This window comes from Gadus macrocephalus, chromosome 2, assembly GCF_031168955.1.
Source record: "Gadus macrocephalus chromosome 2, ASM3116895v1".
NCBI lineage: Eukaryota > Metazoa > Chordata > Actinopteri > Gadiformes > Gadidae > Gadus > Gadus macrocephalus.
The window spans coordinates 15,386,334-15,405,010 of record NC_082383.1 but is presented as its reverse complement, the minus strand read 5'-3'; the positions used below and the strand labels follow the sequence as shown (position 1 = coordinate 15,405,010).

At 42.4% G+C, this 18,677-nt stretch overlaps 2 long non-coding RNA genes across 3 annotated transcripts in view; both read right to left on the bottom strand.

The window, feature by feature from the left end:
• Positions 1–18,677, bottom strand: part of LOC132473285 (uncharacterized) — an 85,860-nt gene that overhangs the window by 54,994 nt on the left and 12,189 nt on the right. The window lies entirely within an intron of this gene.
• On the bottom strand, positions 2,680–4,632 carry LOC132473234 (uncharacterized). 2 transcript variants are annotated; one of them, XR_009529292.1, is made up of 3 exons: positions 4,397–4,632; positions 3,700–4,262; positions 2,680–3,596 (listed from the first exon to the last, which is right to left on the bottom strand). It is a non-coding gene; the product is annotated as an uncharacterized LOC132473234 (long non-coding RNA). The 2 variants fall into 2 exon arrangements; XR_009529289.1 differs by having other exon boundaries at positions 3,700–4,632.

The following is an 18,677-nucleotide window of genomic DNA, read 5'->3' as shown; positions in this document are numbered from 1 at the left end:
TGTTTTCAAAGTGATCCCTAAATGCCTGTCCACTCGGTTCCACACCGCCAAATTCCTTGTAATGTTGATCGCCATCATCATCATCATCATCGTCTGGCTGTGGAATGTTCCTCCGCTTGCAGAGGTTGTGTAGAATGGCACATACAGTGATTACTGTGCTTGCCCTCTCTGGGGTGAGGCGTATTTCGCCGTGGAGGACATGAAACCGACGTTTCATCTGCCCAATTCCTCTCTCCACAACATTTCGTGTATGTTTGTGTGCTCGCAAAGAGCCAATACGATGTGTTTTACGCATAGGACTAAGCGTAATCTGCGTAATCACTTACATGTTACACTTTAACTGTGCTCCCGGTTGTGGATTGAGGTAGGGACGGGTGTCTAGAGCCACGTCTTGCATGGATAGTCACTGTCACCCAGCAAGTGACACCCAACTGGTACATCTCAAAAAGCTGCCTCAGACCGCTCACCATTAAAATGCGCGAATCATGGGTAGCTGAAGATCCAGGCCACTTTGCAACAACATCCAGTATGCTATGTTAAAATTTTGCATCAATTTGCATCAAAAACAACCTGCGTGTTGATGGAATGCACTTTCTTCCTATTGACGAACACGTCCTCGTCTTTTGATGGCGCAATTATTTTTATTTTTTATAAGTTATATATATTTTTTTATAATTTATAATTTTTATAACATTTTATTTCGGGACTAATCGGATTATTCCTGTTAGTCGGGGATGTTATTGCATCGCGCATTAACTCCACAATAAGTTGAATACCCTAACATTTCGTCTCGCTGGCATTTTAAGATTCTTTGTGAATAGGTCTTACTGAGTTAGGAGTCCTCTTGAGGACTTTTAAGCTCTCCTAGACTTAGGTGCTACTTTTAGTCTTAAAATACTTTGTGAATTGCTCTTAGTGAAAAAAGTTAGGAGTCCTAAATTTAAGAGTGACACGCCCATTATTTTTAGGAGTTATTCCTAAATTCGCCAGTTAGGACCTACTTTTAGCCCTAAGATCCTTTGTGAATACGGCCCCTGTTCTCTATGCAATGATAATGGTTATCATGGAGGTACAACCATACTGTTTTAGGATGTTGGCCGTATGTGTCTGGAACATCTCCAGCTTCTTGAATGCATCATTATGATGAAATATCAGGATTTTAACATCTAGATGTCTCTCAAATTTGGAAACATCCGAGAAACCCACAGAGTGACTGTGTAATTTGCGAGCCGCCTCCAAATTAGTCTCTTCGGACACTGTGTCACCCCCGGTTACCCCCTCATGCAGAAAATGTGTCATGCATAGTGAGAAACACAAATTGTCATGAGTATTACTCGGTGTGTAGAGACTTAGCTTCTTCTTGTATATGATTTCATCATAGGGAATGTTTTTTAACTTCAAACGTACCCCACCCCGTTTGTTGTGGACCCCTGTGACCACCAACTCTAGCACATCATCCGTCAGACCTGTGTCGTTGCTCTGTATGACTTGGCTAATATGGTCCATAAACAAATCCGCATTGTAATCGTCACCCGAGACGAGCACAGCCTGTACATCAGAGGCCAATGAAGGGCCTCTCAGCACCACGTTTAAGACACTACCATCGGCTGCACTTTGTGAGCAGCTTGTTATGACGCCCGACAGCCTCTCCCTGATCAAATCAGGGACCTCCTGTAAATTTGCAAGGGATATACTTCTCAGATCAATGGACTGTCTAACCTCAAAGCCGTTAAAATGGGGAAATAATCTAGTATGCAACTCGTCATTATCTTCCCCCGTTACAGCAGGCGCAGGTGTACCATCATCATCAACAGCATCACCGTCACCACAGCCATCATCATCAACAGCACCACCATCACCGTCACCACAGCCATCACCCTCAACATCATCACCATCCCCGCCACCCTCCACACCACCAACACCTCCACCCCGCCAACCTCCACCCCCCACACCACCACCGCCACCACCGCCATCACCCCCCACGCCACCACCACCACCGACCTGTATATTCGACTCTATAGGGACCCCTGCCACAGCCGGGGGGTCCTGAAAACCCTCGCCAACCCCTTCATCACATTGCGACCCATGCAATACATCGATCTGCGATGATATGTATATACTCTCTTGTGCACTATCCAACCACCCACCGACAGCGTTAAGTACATCTCGTGTGTTTGCCCCCGCATACAACACACCCCTTGTGTCTAAATCTCCTGACGCCTCTAGCCCCTCCATGTCATCTAGACCTGGCTCGTTCGAAACATTTATCTGTGCTGCCTGATATAGAGCATTAGCCATGCTATGGCCCCATGCATCAGCTGCAATTAACACACGCCTAGTTCTATCTATGCCAACACATATTTCCCGCATGTCTAAACAACCTTCTGCATACATGTGCCCACCCCCCACATGTCCTACGGCCGACAAATGAGACGTATCGCCGGTTGCGTCATACCTCATTGCCATCTCTTCAAGTTCTAAATCCATAATGCTACCCCCACTATCAGATCTACGCCGTCTCTTGGGATTACGTCTATAGATTTGAATTTCCTTTTTCTAGGGCTAATGGCGTTATGCATAGTGTACAGCTATAGTTTTTTATGCCAATAGATTAAAAAAATAAAATATATATATATATATAAATAATAATAAAAAAAAAAAAAGTCAATTAGTCAGGTATTAAAAGAAAAAAAGTTTTATTACATGCAGTTTAAAACAAAAAATACCCTCGCCACGAAATAAAAGAAAAAAAAAACATTAAAAAAACAAAAACACAAATCAAATAATAGCATTCATCGTAAGCGCTGCTAGTGTGTCATTCATCACAGACATCTCGGTACTCATTGCCCGATAGGCCTTGACGTTAGCTTCGCTAGCAGATTGCATTAACCAGAATTTTCTAGCGGTTTTAGCAGCTCTTAACCCCTCTTGCACGTTAATTCTCTCTATACCCTGCGTGTTGACATGCACAGCTGCCTCGGCATCCAAATGCTTACGCTGAAGGGCCACGATAGCACGACCATTACGCGTCTCAGTGTTTGGGGATTCACCAGTCATACGATCACGTGCAATCTCGGCCCTGATAGCTATGAAGGACTGCTTCGTCTGCTCTTCGAGATCCTGATATCTACGGTCACCACGTTTACCAGCCAACACACCCAGTTTACTCTGACGAGCAATGGTTAAGGAGTTTACATCCACCGCCGCAGTTACCAAGGCTAATTTATCAGCAAATTCTTTACGCCAGTTAACACATCGCACCCCCACAAGGTGTTCATCAACAGCAATTGCGGGGCCGGCTGGTAGCAGCGGCACCGCTACCTCTTGAGTGCTGGGACTCACGATGCACGGGGGGTCGCGGCTAGGGTCTTGAATGGCGTGTAGGGATCCAGATGCAGGATCTGCAGGCTGGTGGTGTTGCACAGGCTCTGCACTGGTGGTAGCCCCTAAGAATGTAGCAGGAGAGTCGATCCACTGAGCCGGAGTGAAGTCGATATGGTCCAACAGCGATGAAGACCAGCACGAGAGGTAGTCAAGACCAGCCAAATCATCGGCGGTCAGCACTGGTAGTGGCGCACACTGGGGATCTCCATGGGCTGTTTGTAATAGAAAAAAGAAAAGAAATCAGTATCAATCCCATCATAATCATTACACTCTATAGAATATATACTTTTTTTTTTTTTTTCATTAATTTCCTACCGTGTTTTATGGTCCCATCCGGTTGCACTGTGACGGTCTCTGTAGGCGACGCAGACACATGCACCTCGACTGCACCGATCACTTGGTGTTTGGAATTAGACCATACAGCCCCATGTTGCGCGATTTGCGGGTTTATGACTGCCTGGATAACCTGGTTAAAATTCTCCGGAGCTAAAACACTAGGTGTGGTGTCCTTGCGAGCCTTTTTATACGGAATTTGTGGCTGATCTATGGCCAGCGGTGAGCAGGGTATAGCCACCACTATTCCCGCCGGTCTTTTCAAATTCTTCTTGGATAGCCGACTTGGTCCGGGGGTTCGCTGTTTCACAACGGCTGCGATAGGTACTAAACGTGGATCAAAAACAAAAAAAAATACAAAAGTATTTATGGGTTAGGTTTGGTTGTTTTAGATGCTAAATAAATAGATATTTTATTTTGGTAATACACCTATAGATATACTAATAGCGGACGTATTAACAACCTATCAAAGCTACCGCTTGTCACCACATTAGTCTGGTCGGCTAGAATCGTTCTTTGAATGTTGAGCCGAATATCATTCGAACCTGTTACACATTGGGAAAACACAAATTTAATCGTTGTTCTACATGAATATACCATAACAACTAATAATAATAATGATAGAGAGAGTGTTATGGAACTATATATTATACGCTACTATAAAAACAAACAAACATACTTCCACGTGGACCCAGCTGATGTTTCACGCTCTCACCGCCGGTGCCGCGAAGCGCTGCGGAGTAATCACTGCTTCAGTCAGATATAAACAGCTGATTCACATAGACATAGTCATAATATAATCATAATACACTCATATGAATACTTACAGTCAGTCGGCATAGTAGCGCAGGACGGCTCGATGTTTTTTTCTTCCAACCGCTACGACGCGTTTACTATCTTAGAATAGCGTGTCTACCGTCCAGAGGCTGTACTCATCCGTATCAATGGACCCGTATATTTATACATGATAGACGCCCATCTGTAGACATTCGCACCTAGGCCCCGACGTCATAGACTCCTGACCAATAGGCACTGGACCCACACACACGTAGGTACCTATGGCATACACCCACTCGCCCCACCTTATGCAGAATCTACTATTGATAAATAAAGTTAATCCAAATACACTATATTAGATGAAAATTACCAAAATATCGGTTAATAGTATCATGATATCACCTAATATATTGTCAATGTGAACCACAGTCCGTATCTTCACTATGATAGTTCTACCATCGGTGGAACCCCCGACTTTTAACCCTAATATAAATATACCTATAAATATTTATATATATATATATATATATATATCTATAGTATATATAAGGATGATTACGGACATGTTATCGGTACCCCCATCACTATATATAAATGTATCTGCCGGTTTCGTAAAATAGTAGGGTAGATTAAAAAACACATTATTATGTCACACACACACACACACACACACACACACACACACACACACACACACACACACACACACACACACACACACACACACTCCCTCCAAATCAATCTGCATATGATTGATGGGGGTACTTCAAACAGCACGTGTCTCCCAGTGCCAACGACTCACCCCATAATCAACATAGGAGACTGGGTGGACGTCAAGCATATGTGTGAAAATCGAGGCTTTGCATCTCCCCAGACATTAAGGCATCGAATTATACACCCCCTCAGTTTTCAATGGCATTGAATGTCACTTTTATCCTGCACTACTTACAAGTACATTTGTTATAAGAATTGTACCATATAATGATGCTGCTGTCCACATAATGTTAATAGAATCATAGCCCATGAAACATCTGTTGACTCACACACACACACACACACACACACACACTCACCCACACACACTCCCTTCAAATCAATCTACCTATAGTGCCGAGGGTACTTCATACAGCACGTGACGATCTACCTATTGGCAGTGTCCCACCTCACACTCTCTATGGCCTCGTCTGTATGCCCACTTCCTCCATCAAGGGCCTCACCCCGCAATCCGCATAGACGACTGGCTGTCCTTCCAACAACACAGTGATCATTCGACTAGCACCCCTACAGACCAGACGCTTCGGCCTCGCATACCCCTAACAAACACACACACACACACACACACACACACACACACACACACACACACACACATACACACACACACACACACACACAAATCACACCTCTAACTATACAGATCCCGCACCCCAGCGACCCCTACAGGTTCACCACTGGCATTACACGGGTCATCCCTACACAAAGGGTTTATGGTTTATGACCCGTCATAAAACATAAACAGGAAGTGACCCTGTGAATAGGGATACCCCCTCCACCCCCACCCCCTCCCCAACCGGAAGTGAGTTCAGATAGGAATTGGTCCAGAGAGCATATAGTATATACTACTCCCGTCCAGGCCGAGGTTTACGTGGCGGGATGCCACAACATATACACGCATACATACATATATACATACACATATATATATATATATATATATATATATATATACATACACATACATACACAAAAGACAGCACTGTACAAAAAGAATTGTACAGTATTGTGCAAAAGGTGCAAGAATTATAGTCCTTGTTTGAGGTCAGAGATTACAGAGAGGGACGGTGTCTGACATTCTAAGGGAGGCGTTGTAAAGTTTAATGGCCGCAGGCAGGAAAGATTTCCTGTGGCGCTCTGTGGTGCATCTGGGTGAGAGGAATCTCCTGCTGAAGGTGCTCCTCTGCAGGGCCAGTGTGTCGTAGAGAGGGTGTGAGACATTGTCCAAGATGGACTGAAGCCTGGACAGCATCCTCCTCTCTGCCACGGTCGTCAGGGTGTCCAGTTCCTCCCCCACAACATCACCGGCCCTCCTAATCAGTCTTTCAAGTCTGTTGGTGTCTGCAACCCTCATCCCACTGTCCCAGCATGTGACAGCGAAGAAGATTGCACTGGCTACAACAGACTCATAAAACATCCTCAGCATCGTCCGGCAGATGTTAAAGGACCTCAGCCTCCTGAGGCAAAAGAGTCGGCTTTGGCCTTTTTTGTAGACAGACTCAGCGTTTCTAGTCCAGTCCAACTTGTTATTAAAGTACACCCCCAGGTACTTGTATCCCTCAACAGTGTCCACTGGGACCCCCTGTATGGAAACAGGGGTCACAGCTGCTGTTTTCTCCCTCCTCAGATCCACAATGAGCTCCTTCGTCTTTGTCACGTTGTGTTGCAGGGCCTCCACCTCCATCGCAGACATCTTCTCACCCAGTAGAGCCGGACGGATGGTGTTGAAGGCACTGGAGAAGTCAAAGAACATGACTCTCACAGTGCTTGCCGGCTTGTCCAGATGAGTGTAGACTCTGTTCAGCAGGTAGATGATGCCGTCCTCAACTCCCAGGCGGGGCTGGTAGGCGAACTGTAGTGGATCAGTGAAGGGCCTGACCATAGGCCTTAGCTGCTCCAGGATGAGCATCTCCAGGGTCTTCATGACGTAGGACGTCAGGGCCACCGGTCTGTAGTCCTGAGGGCCGTTGGGACGCGGCTTCTTAGGTACAGGAACGAGGCAGGACGTCTTCCACAGCACGGGGACCCTCTGGAGGTGCAGGCTCAGGCTGAAGACCAGACTCAGTACTCCACACAGCTGATGGGCACAGGCTTTAAGCACCCTGGGCAACACACCATCGGGGCCTGCAGCTTTGCCGGAGTGGAGTCTTGTTAGCTGTCTTCTCACCAGGTCAGGCGTGAAGGACACTGTAGAGGTGACAGTTGGGGAGGGGTGAGGTCCTCAGGTTGTAGAGGACATGATGCAGAGCAGGGAGGAGGGGTGGAGTAGGTAGGAGTGAATTGAGGTGTCAAGGGGCAGACAAGAGGTCTGTAAGGAGATGGAGTAGGGGGAGGTGGAGTGGCAGTAGGTGTTTGGCAGCCAGCAGAAGAGTCTTGTGGGGGAGGGGCCGCAGTATCAAACCTATTGAAAAATAGGTTCAGTTCATTGGCACGGTCCACACAGCCCTCCAACCCCATGCCACCAGTCTTCTGGAACCCAGTGATGTTTCTCATACCACTCCACACATCCCTCGTGTTGTTTTGCTGGAGTTTATTCTCCAGCTTTCTCCTGTATCTGCCTTTTGCCTCCTTGATTGCAAGTTTGAGTACCACCTGAAGAAAGTTAAAAAAGGCGAACTCAAAGGCTGGAGCAACGTAACCGGCAGCCTGCAGCTTTCGCGCACGCGCACGAACCCGAGATAGCATAGCATTTGCTGCTACCGAACCATGCTTGTCACGAGTATTTATGTCGGATTCGAATTCGGATACAACGATACCACAGCTAAATCAGTGATTTAAATGAGAATACTTCACAGCCAATGTTGTCAAATAAACAATATCATACTTACTGACATAATCTCTCATCATAACCCTTTCGTTTTTCTGGAAACATACTACGAGGTAAAACCGCCAATAAAGGAAGGGTAGCATACCCAGTATGCCTCTTCGTGATTGGTTGATGAAACGCTACAGGAACGCCTGATGGGCGTTTTTGTGTCATGACGGGAACGCCTGATGGGCGTTTTTGTGTCATGACGGAAACGCCCAAGCCTGCAGCTGGACTCTTCTCAGATAATCTGCCCTTTTTACATCCTCCAGAATGCAGTCTCGAAGAAACCGACAGCATGCAGTCCAAAAGTTTGTTTTGAACTGTCTTTGAGGTGCCTTTAAAGACAGTAGCGGTCTTCAGGTGCTCCTCTAACACACCGTCCAGTGACGCCACAAGATCGACTAATCCCCGAAAAATGCCAGGGTTGTTGGAGGATGCCGTCTCATCGTGGCCCCGCAATGCCATGTCTGTTCTTATCCACCTCTTCGTTATGTTTCCTCACCGCAATCCTGTGTCCTTCATCCAGCTGTGCAGCTATGCTAATCTTTCCTAGCATAGCTAGCTTGACGGCGTTGTTCATGTGCACCTTCGAGCATTCATGTTTTTCAATGCGCTCGGATTAATGTTTTAGGTCTCTAACTCCTGTTACAGTCCACGTAGTATCTGTCCCCGGCATTTTAAAAAGTAAACACGGGAAGCAGAATACTGCATTTGCAAAACATCCAGTTAGCCAAGCCTTTCTGTCATACCAGTTAAGAGAGAAGCTCCTCTGGTACGTTTTACCTTTCTCCTGTGTCTGCTGTGTTAAATTCAGGCCGGGCTTCTCTGCTTTTCCCCTAAAGTTCTCCTTTCGAAGGGGTTTGGCAAGAGAGATTTTACAGAATTGATGGGTAGCTGAAGCCCTGTGTGTTCTTGTCTACTTGACGCCGCCATCTCGATTTCCCACACTTATTTCTGGTTACTAGGATACTTAAAGCTTGGGGCGATATTTTTAGCGCCCCAAGCTTATCAAATTTGATGACGCTCATTGGCTAATTTACCCTTTGCTATGTGTTTTTTTGTCTCAGCAACAGCCTACCATTGGCTGAGCTGCTGCAGTGCTGGGGCGACTTTCCCAGCGCCCCAGGAGGGAGGAGAAATGACCATGGACACAAATTACCCCCTAGCTAATGGTTTATAGTTTATATCATATATATGGCTCACTCTTGATAATTCAAAACACATGTATTTGTAGAATAAGCAGTACTTATTTATTTTAAATTATTATTTTGGAAAAAAATTATAATTTTAATTAATTTTAAAAAATCACTTTCAATCAGGTGGGGTGGCGCCCTAGCGCCCCCTATTGGCCAGCCGCCACTGCAGGAGTCTTTCAGAGGTTCACCAACAGCATACAAAATAGATTAGAGTTTAGATTAGATTAGATTAGACTTTATTGATCCTTTTGGGATGACTCCCTCAAGGAAATTGATTGTCCAGTAGTTTACAGAAAGAAACACAACACAATATTAAATTATATACAATATAAGATAAACAATAAACTCTTAGATAACTATAAAAAGTAAAACAAAAAAGTAAACAGTAGACAATAATAATAATATAAGATAAACAATAAACTCTTAACTAACTAACTATAAAAAGTAAACAAAACAGTAAACAGTAAACAATAAACTCTTAGCTAATATAGAAGGTAGAGATAATAATAGAAGTAAAAAAAGGATTCAAGTAAAATAAAATAAGATAAATGTAGAGAACTGTATAGAGGATAAATATAAATAAATGAATATATATATAAATAAATATACATACATATATATATACACACACATATATATATATATATATATATATATATATATATATATATATATATATATATATATATATATATATATATATATATATATATACACACATATATATATATACATACCTACACATACATACACAAAAAAACACAAACACATGGCTGTATACGGCATTGTGGATAAATATCATATCATATAGTGGATAAATATAATGACGGTGAGCAAGGGGTGGCTGACAGTTAAATTAAATAAATTAGCAGTTCAAATCAAGCGGTGGAAGAGGTCTCTCCTCTTTACTCTTTTACTTCTATTCTATTTCCTCCTATTTCTAGCTATCAGGTATTTTCACATTGACTGATAGAATGTCTATGAAAAGAACAAACATTAATTACATGTCATAACACAGTAGAATAACTCATAATTTTGATAATAACTAAGCCATTTTTCAAAATGTTAAAGACATCCAGTTGGGATGAGCTAGTAAAAATGTATTAATGCAGTGACAATACACAGAGCTGGACTAATTTTATATCTCCAGCAGGTTTCTGAAACTAATTGTGCACAGCGACTTATGAATCATCTGTTTTGTATCAGGGACTCCATTCCTCTATCTGTGCAGCAGCCATTCACCAAGAAACGGAAGGCCCTAGGCCAAGAGGAGCAGCACCGGTTAGCTACAGAGGTAAGCTGTAACATTGTTCTATATACAGGACATGAGGTGTTTTACTTTTGGTATCTTTGTTTGTCTTAAATTCCTGTATAAAACAGTTGGCCTATGCATTTAAATATTTTGAACTATTCAACACACAGCTACTGAAAAAAGCAAACACGCTAAAATGTTTAGATGTAGTTATTTCATATTTATGATATTTAACAATAAGCTGTCCTTGTCCTTGTGAGATACTAATGATATTTACATGGTGATATATGAACATTTAATTCTACTGTTTATTATGTGTAGTGAACTTTTTTTAAATGATGTATCATTTCATAGGTATGTGATACCATTCTGAGTCATGCCAAGGAGAGGTTCTCTTTCACCAAGCACCTCATCAGTGCCACTCTGCTGCAAGGAGACTTGTTCCCCCAACACAGCGTAAAGTTCCCTGATTCAGTGCTGGAAACCGCTGTGGGAGCCTACCCCACACTGGACAAGGCCAAACTGAAGACAGAATTGTCCCTGGTCTATGAAAATGAAGAGTTCAAGGCTTGCAGTGGCGCACTGGCTCTCTTCCAGGTTTTCATGGAAAACAACCTTCAGGACACATTCAGCGAGACTGTAAGTCTTTTAAAGATTCTCATCACCACACCGATCACCACAGCAGAATCAGAGAGGTGCTTCTCTACTTTAAAGAGGATAAAAACATTCCTTAGGAACACCATGGCACAATTTTATTTTATTTTATTAAAGGATCCCCATTAGCTTATGCCATAGCAGTTTGCTAATCTTCCTGGGGTCCACATAAAATCCACATTACAAGTAATACTATTAAGTGTATTAAAATACAGTTCATACATACACAACTATAATAACAGTATACATAATAAATCACAAAAGTTCAGCAATTATTAATACAGTATAATAAATAACTAAAACAGTACAGTTTAAACTAGAATACTTGATATTAATCCTAGACAACATGAATGAAAGCATACATTGTTCCTACAAAAAGCAGCGTCCATATAACCACTAAGAAAAGTGCACCTTTATTCTCCTTTTGAAGGATATTTTGCTTTTTTCTTGACGGATATCTTGAGGCAATTCATTCCAAATTTTACTTGCTCTGTAAAGCACTGTTCTTTTCCGAAAATTGGTTTTTGGATGAGCTTGCACAATATCACCATTGCTAGCCTTTCTTGTATTGTGTTTATGCACAGTATTACAAAGAACAATTTGCTCTTTCAAGAACTCAGGTCTGTGTGTCCGCAATGTGTTGCCAAGAAATGTCACTGTGCTTGAGGCAAGCCTATTTTCAACACTAAGCCATGATAAACTAGACTGCATCTTACGAACGCTAGTTCTTGACGAGCAACCAAGAACAAGCCTAGCAGCCCTGTTCTGGGCAACTTGTAGTTTTAATAGTACTGTTTTTGTGGCTGAGGCCCATACCACTGAACAGTAGTCCAGGTGGGATAGTATTAAAGATCGACACACTTGTTAAGAATATGAGATGGTACATATGGTTCACATCGTCTAGTCATATGAATGCCAACACCCATTTTTCTAATGACGTTATCAATCTGTTTTGACCATGTCAGATGATTATCAATGACCATGCCAAGTAATTGTACCTTCTCCACTTGTTCAATTGGTACTTAGTCCACATACAAGTCTAATTTTGGCCTAGCAGACAACTGAACTAACACAATACCGCCTGAACGCAGTGGCTATGCTCTCCATGGAGAAAAACCTGATACAGAACATTCCTGACTTTAACACCAAAGTCATTGAGAAGTTTGCCACTCAGAAAGACAGAAGAGCAAAGTTCATGTACAAATAAGAGCACTCACTCCCTCACACACGTACTCTGAAACTAACTCAAACACACTCTCAAATTCACTCACTCACACACTTTCAAACTCACACACTCACTCACAAACACTCACTCACAAACTCACTCACACACTCTCAAACTCCCTCACTCACTCACAAACACACTCACTCACACACTCTCTCACTCACTCTCACAAATAAACAAACAAACACACTCACTCACTCACTCACAAACACACTCACTCACACATATACTCACTCACAAACACACTCACACATTGTTACATTTTATCTTCCTATGACACAGTTTTTCTTTGTATATAGTTATTTTTAATCATCCACTTGTAAATGTCTCTCAAGAACTTGAATTTTGTATTAATAGTATTCACTAATATTCATCTCATATCATTGTCATTATCTGTCAAACTGTTGTTTTTAAAGGGCAATTAAATAATTATTGTTTATCGCTAAAACAATGGTATCTTTTGGTTTGGGTTCTTTTATTGGGATAGTTACCGAAAGCTTCTGGCACCTACAGCCCCACCTAGAATATTTTTCTATCTGTATGCATATTGGTGAGACTGGGTTCCACCTATCCGATTCACAAAAGTCTGTCCTAAAATCCAAGAGCCTAACCCTTCAAAAGATATTAAATGCAAATAAAGAGGACAATGAAAATCCTCAATGTTGTTATATGATAGCCTAGGTCGCCACTCCCCTGTCTGTGTCTCAATAGGACCAACTCGCCCGAATGAACCTGACGGTTAGGTCTACTTGATGCACTTGACTCCGTTTGTAGGGTAAGTAATTTAGATGAGATATGTTATTGATGCTATGATTGAATTGTCGATTGATTAAGTTTGAATTTTAATCATATTGAAAATAATGTCGATTTTGCCTACACTTTATGGTAACACCAAAACAATACTCAGTTTGATTCGTTAGACTGTTAAATATGGAAAGGTATTGCCTAAAGGTTTATGCCTTTGAATTGTCCTTAATGTGCGCAATTAATTTATCAAAATACGAAAGTGGTTATGAACGATATAAATAATGCAGACTTCATTGTAATAAAAAAAAAAAATCTCTAATTGCCCTTTGTTGGGTGTGCCCTTTCCTGACCGAGGGAGTCGAGGATCACTGGCTCTGATAAGGAACGGATACGTCCCTCATTGACGACGAGTTCCATCAATGGTGACCACTACCATCTGGCTAACCCAGTTTTATTGGGGAGCAGAGCTGTTCTCAGCTTTTCTGAGACTTATCCGCCACTGTATGATCCCTTGCCTTTGCCATTGGACTTCTTTATTTAATCAGGCTTCGAGCTCTATTAATGTCATCATTTGATTTAGAAATTTAAATCTTTCGTTGAATACATTTAAAAGGATTCCTTTAGGAAGAGTTAAGTTCCAAGAAACAAACATCTCTCATATTTTGGCTAGATAATCTGTATTTTACATTTATATAGACCCCTTTCTCTATTTTTTCTATGGTTCAGTCTTTTGTGGATCCAGTTTTCAGATCAGAGCTGGCTAATCCTTCATTCGGTGCGCATAAGTAGAACGGATGGTGGATAGTCAGTTGGTTATATATAAGCACACATATGCACATAAACACACACACATATAGGCCTATACATATTTATAGCCTAAAAACATGTTGACTAGACGGATATAAAATACTTACATTTTAATATTATGTTCTTTCGAAGTGCCCGAATCCAAGCGCGTCGTTAAGGTACGGCCACACCAACCGCGTTTGGGGCGTCAAATCGGCATTTTTGCATAGGGAACCATTGGTATAGGCGCGTAGACGCGTTAAGGTACGGCCACACCAACCGCGTTACTCGCGTTTGGGGAGTCGGAAATCTGCATTTTTGCATGGGGAACCATTGGTATAGGCGCGTAGACGCGTTACACGCGTTGAAGCGTCGCGTTAAGGTACGGCCACACCAACCGCGTTACTCACGTTTGGGGCATCGGAAATCGGCATTTTTGCATAGGGAACCCATAGTATAGGCGCGTCACGTTAGGGGCGTTAGACGCGGCAGACGCACGTAATTACGCACGTAAACGCAGTAACGCGCCCAACGCACCAACGCCCGGAGTTCAAAAAATTTAACTTTCAACGCTCCAACGCGTGATGCTTAGCCGCGATAGCCATTCAGAGTTTGTTTGTTTGTTTATTTGACAGGGACAGTGCATATTAATAGACATTTCTGTAAATATGCCAGATATAGCCAAAAGTTAGTTTCCATCTGCAGTCCATGGCCAGATGTAACAATAGGCTCCCTAAAAAGCAAATAAGCAAATAGCAGAAAGAGTTTAAAAAAGAACATAGAAAAGCAACAGATAAAACATTAATTATAACCACATACAAGTATTCAGTAGTTCAAGCATTAAAATACATGAAGCATGCAGGACAAACAAGAGTCAGCATCAAACAAACACAAATTGAAAAGGTAGACTAGGACTTATAGAGGACATCTCTATGTGTTAGACATCGAGGCAGTAGCCCACCAAAGCAGACAGTACATGCACAACAAACTAACAAAAAGTCGACATGACAATAGTACATGAAGCAGCACAGGAGAGACATAGAACGAGCTACAAAAAGCATACAAACAAGCAAGCATACAAAGTAAGTTGCAGGACAAATTCACAGACACGCTGACACAAGGAGGCAAGAGCAGGCGGGTCAAGTTTAGTGCTGGCAGATCATATTATCAATCAGCCACTGTTTCAGATTAGAACTAAATGACCGATATGTGTTTAGGTCTCTGATACATGTTGGGATGTTATTCCATTCACGTGAGGCTGCAACAGAGAAGGCTGACTGACTAAAGGTACTTTTCCTAAATGGAATAATGCAGTCCCCTCTCATGACTCCTCTTGTGATCCGATGTTGGTTTGTTCTAATAGTTACAAATTCTCTAAGTGGAGGAGGGGCCATGCCATGTATGATTTTGTAAAAGAGACATGCATTTTTGTGCTTAATCATGTTTTCCCAGCTCACTAGATTGTGTTTTCTTAAAATTGCACAGTGATGGAATTGCCTTGGTTTTTTGTCCAGAACTTTCAGTGTTTGTTTATACAAAGACTGTAGTGGTTTTAGTGTTGTGTGATTAGCCTGAGACCAGCTCGTCAGACAGTAGCTCATGTGAGAGAATATCATTGAATGCATGTACATCATGGCTGCCTGGGTGGACATAGAGTTTCGTATAAATTTGAAATTGGCAAGATTGAATTTGATCCTTTTGCAGACAGTTTTTACATGTGCCCTGAAATTAAAGTTGGAGTCCAGAATAATGCCAAGGTATTTAAATTCCTTAACAATTTCTAATTTTTCTCCTGACACAAAAACATCTGGGTTTTCACTACAGTCATTTGTTTTGGAGAAGAACAAACCAACAGTCTTAGACACATTTAGTTGGAGACAGCACTGATTGAGCCATGCTGTAATTTTCAGCATGGCCTTTGTGAGTTTGGCAGCAACTTCGGTTTTTGTCAATCCATGCACATACAGCACAGTATCATCAGCATACATTTGAATGTGAGCCTCTGGACACACAGACGGCATGTCGTTGATATACAAACAAAATAAAAGTGGACCCAATATGGATCCCTGTGGGACACCAGTGGACAAGGAGAGGGTGTCAGATTGCTGGTTATTTATTCGAACAGTTTGAGTTCGGTTAAAAAGGTATGATTCAACCCATTGACGTGCCTCAACAGAAAAATTAAAATTGGATAACTTGGATAATAGAACCTTGTGATTCACAGTGTCAAATGCTTTGCGGAGATCAAGAAAGACAGCACCGACAACGCCACGCTTATCCAACAGTGATTTAATTTTCTCAATGAAAAAACAATTAGCCGTCTCGGTTGAGTGGTTGGATCTGAAGCCAAATTGCATTGGATGAAGGGGGAATGAGCTGTTGTTCAGGTGGTGTATGATTTGCTCAGCTACACACTTCTCTGCTACTTTAGACATTATAGGGAGGATGCTGATCGGCCTATAGTTACAGGCGGAATGATGATCACCAGATTTGAAAATTGGCGTGACAATTGCAGATTTCCAAATACTTGGAAACTGCCCTTGGGATATTGAAAGATTAACAATTTTAGTGATGGGATTGGCTAATGATGAACCGATATCTTTAAGCATCGTTGAGTCCATACCAAATGAATCTTTAGCTTTTGAGGGTTTGAGGGATCTAATAATACCTGTGATTTTTATTTCTGAGACAGTGTTTATACTGAAGGCTGGCTCCATTGTGTTTACTGAAGACACATTAACATGATCAGTCGAAAAGCCCTTTACAATAGTTGCTACAGAATCAACAAAGTATCGATTAAGAGCTACTGCTACTTCAGATGGGTCCTTGGTCAGCTTTCCATTCAAGTCAAGTTCAATTGACCTTCCTGCGCTATGATGTTGTCCCATGAGTTTTTTTAACTGAGTCCATATTACTTTCGGATTACCCCGTGCCTCACTAATTATAGCAATAAAGAAATCAGCCCTAGCTTTCCTCAGACCTGTTATCACTTTATTTCTTAACATGGCAAAGTGATATTTGTCATGATAAAATTTTGTTCTAATGGCCTTTTTTAATGCAAGATCACGTTCTTTCATTAGTTTCAAAATGTCTGCATTTATCCAGGGAAGACTGTTCTTTTTATTCCTACTCCTAATGCTACGGGAAAATTCTGCAATTATACTCTGAATTTTACTTGAGAATATTTGACTGCCCTCACTCAGGTTTTTTCCAAATAACAGATCATTCCAGTTAAAACTATGAATAGTGTTTTTAAAAGACTCTTGCATGTTCTTGGGGATTCTAATGCTTTCATGTTCCTTAGTAGAGGAGCTAAATCTCTTTTTTGTTAACTTTCTGACCACAAGAGTTAGATTGTGGTCAGATAACCCAGTTATCATGTTGTACGTTTTTGAGGTTCTCTCCGGTCTGTTACTGAACACTAAATCAATCTGAGTTCTGGTGGATTGGGTTATTCTTGTTGGACCTTTAATCAGCTGTGAGAGATCTAGCCCATCGGTTATTTGTTTGAGGTTCTTTCTAATTGATCTATCTTCCCAATTTACATTAAAATCTCCCATTATTATCACCTCTTTCTTAAAATGACATTCCTTGAGCATGTTTTGGAATTTTTCATAAAAATCATTATTTGAGGAGGGTGGGCGATACATTACAATAAGAATAAAATACATTTGTGGTGATATTCAAGCCAATACATTCCAAATCACAGTTTGACAGCAGTAATTCATTACATTGGATACAATCCTTCAGATAGACCATAACCCCGCCTCCCTTTGATTTCACCCTATCTCTTCTATACATTTGATAGCCTGGTATGTTTAGTGCTGCAGTTGGTGAGTTTTCATGTAGCCAGGTTTCAGATAGACAGAGGAAATCTAAATTTGATTCCATTAGTAGATGCTGGATTTGGTCACTTTTCGATACAATACTTCTTATGTTAAGATGACCACCAAATAAACCCTTAGGTTTAACTTTGGGATCCCATATTATTCTGGAGTGGTTGACAGTTTGAAAGACTTTCCACTTCCTGTGTTTTGTGATTGCCTGATTAATGATTTGTTTCCCATTTACATCCCTTAGCCCTCTGGCCACACGTAGCTTTTTATTTGAGTTAATGTTACACTTTGCTATTGGATTGTTACCTTCGATACCAGGAAGCTGTCGGTCAACATGCGTATCAGACTGCACGGCAGACTGAGTCACCACTGTGTAGACCTTTTGCTGTGGTTGTTGCCCGGCTGGCCGTGGTTGTAGCCCGGCTGGCTGTGGTTGAAGTCCGGTTGGCCGTGGTTGTAGCCCGGCTGCCTGCGGTTGAAGCCCGGCTGGCTGTGGTTGTTGCCCGGCTGGCTGTGGTTGAAGCCCGGCTCTCTGTGGTTGTAGCCTGGCTGGCCGTGGTTGTAGCCTGGCTGGCCGTGGTTGTGGCCCGGCTGGCCATGGTTGAAGTCTGGTTGGCCGTGGTTGTAGCCCGGCTGGCTGTGGTTGTAGCCCGGCTAGCTGTGATTGTAGCCCAGCTGGCTGTGGTTGTAGCCTGGTTGACTGTGGTTGTAGCCTGGTTGACTGTGGTTGAAGTCCGGTTGGCTGTGGTTGTAGCCCGGCTGGCTGTGGTTGAAGCCCGGCTAGCTGTGGTTGAAGCCTGGTTGGCTGTGGTTGTAGCCCGGCTGGCTTTGGTTGTAGCCCGGCTGGCTTTGGTTGAAGCCCGGCTGGGTGAGTGGAGCTTGACCCGACGTCACTGGCAGAAAG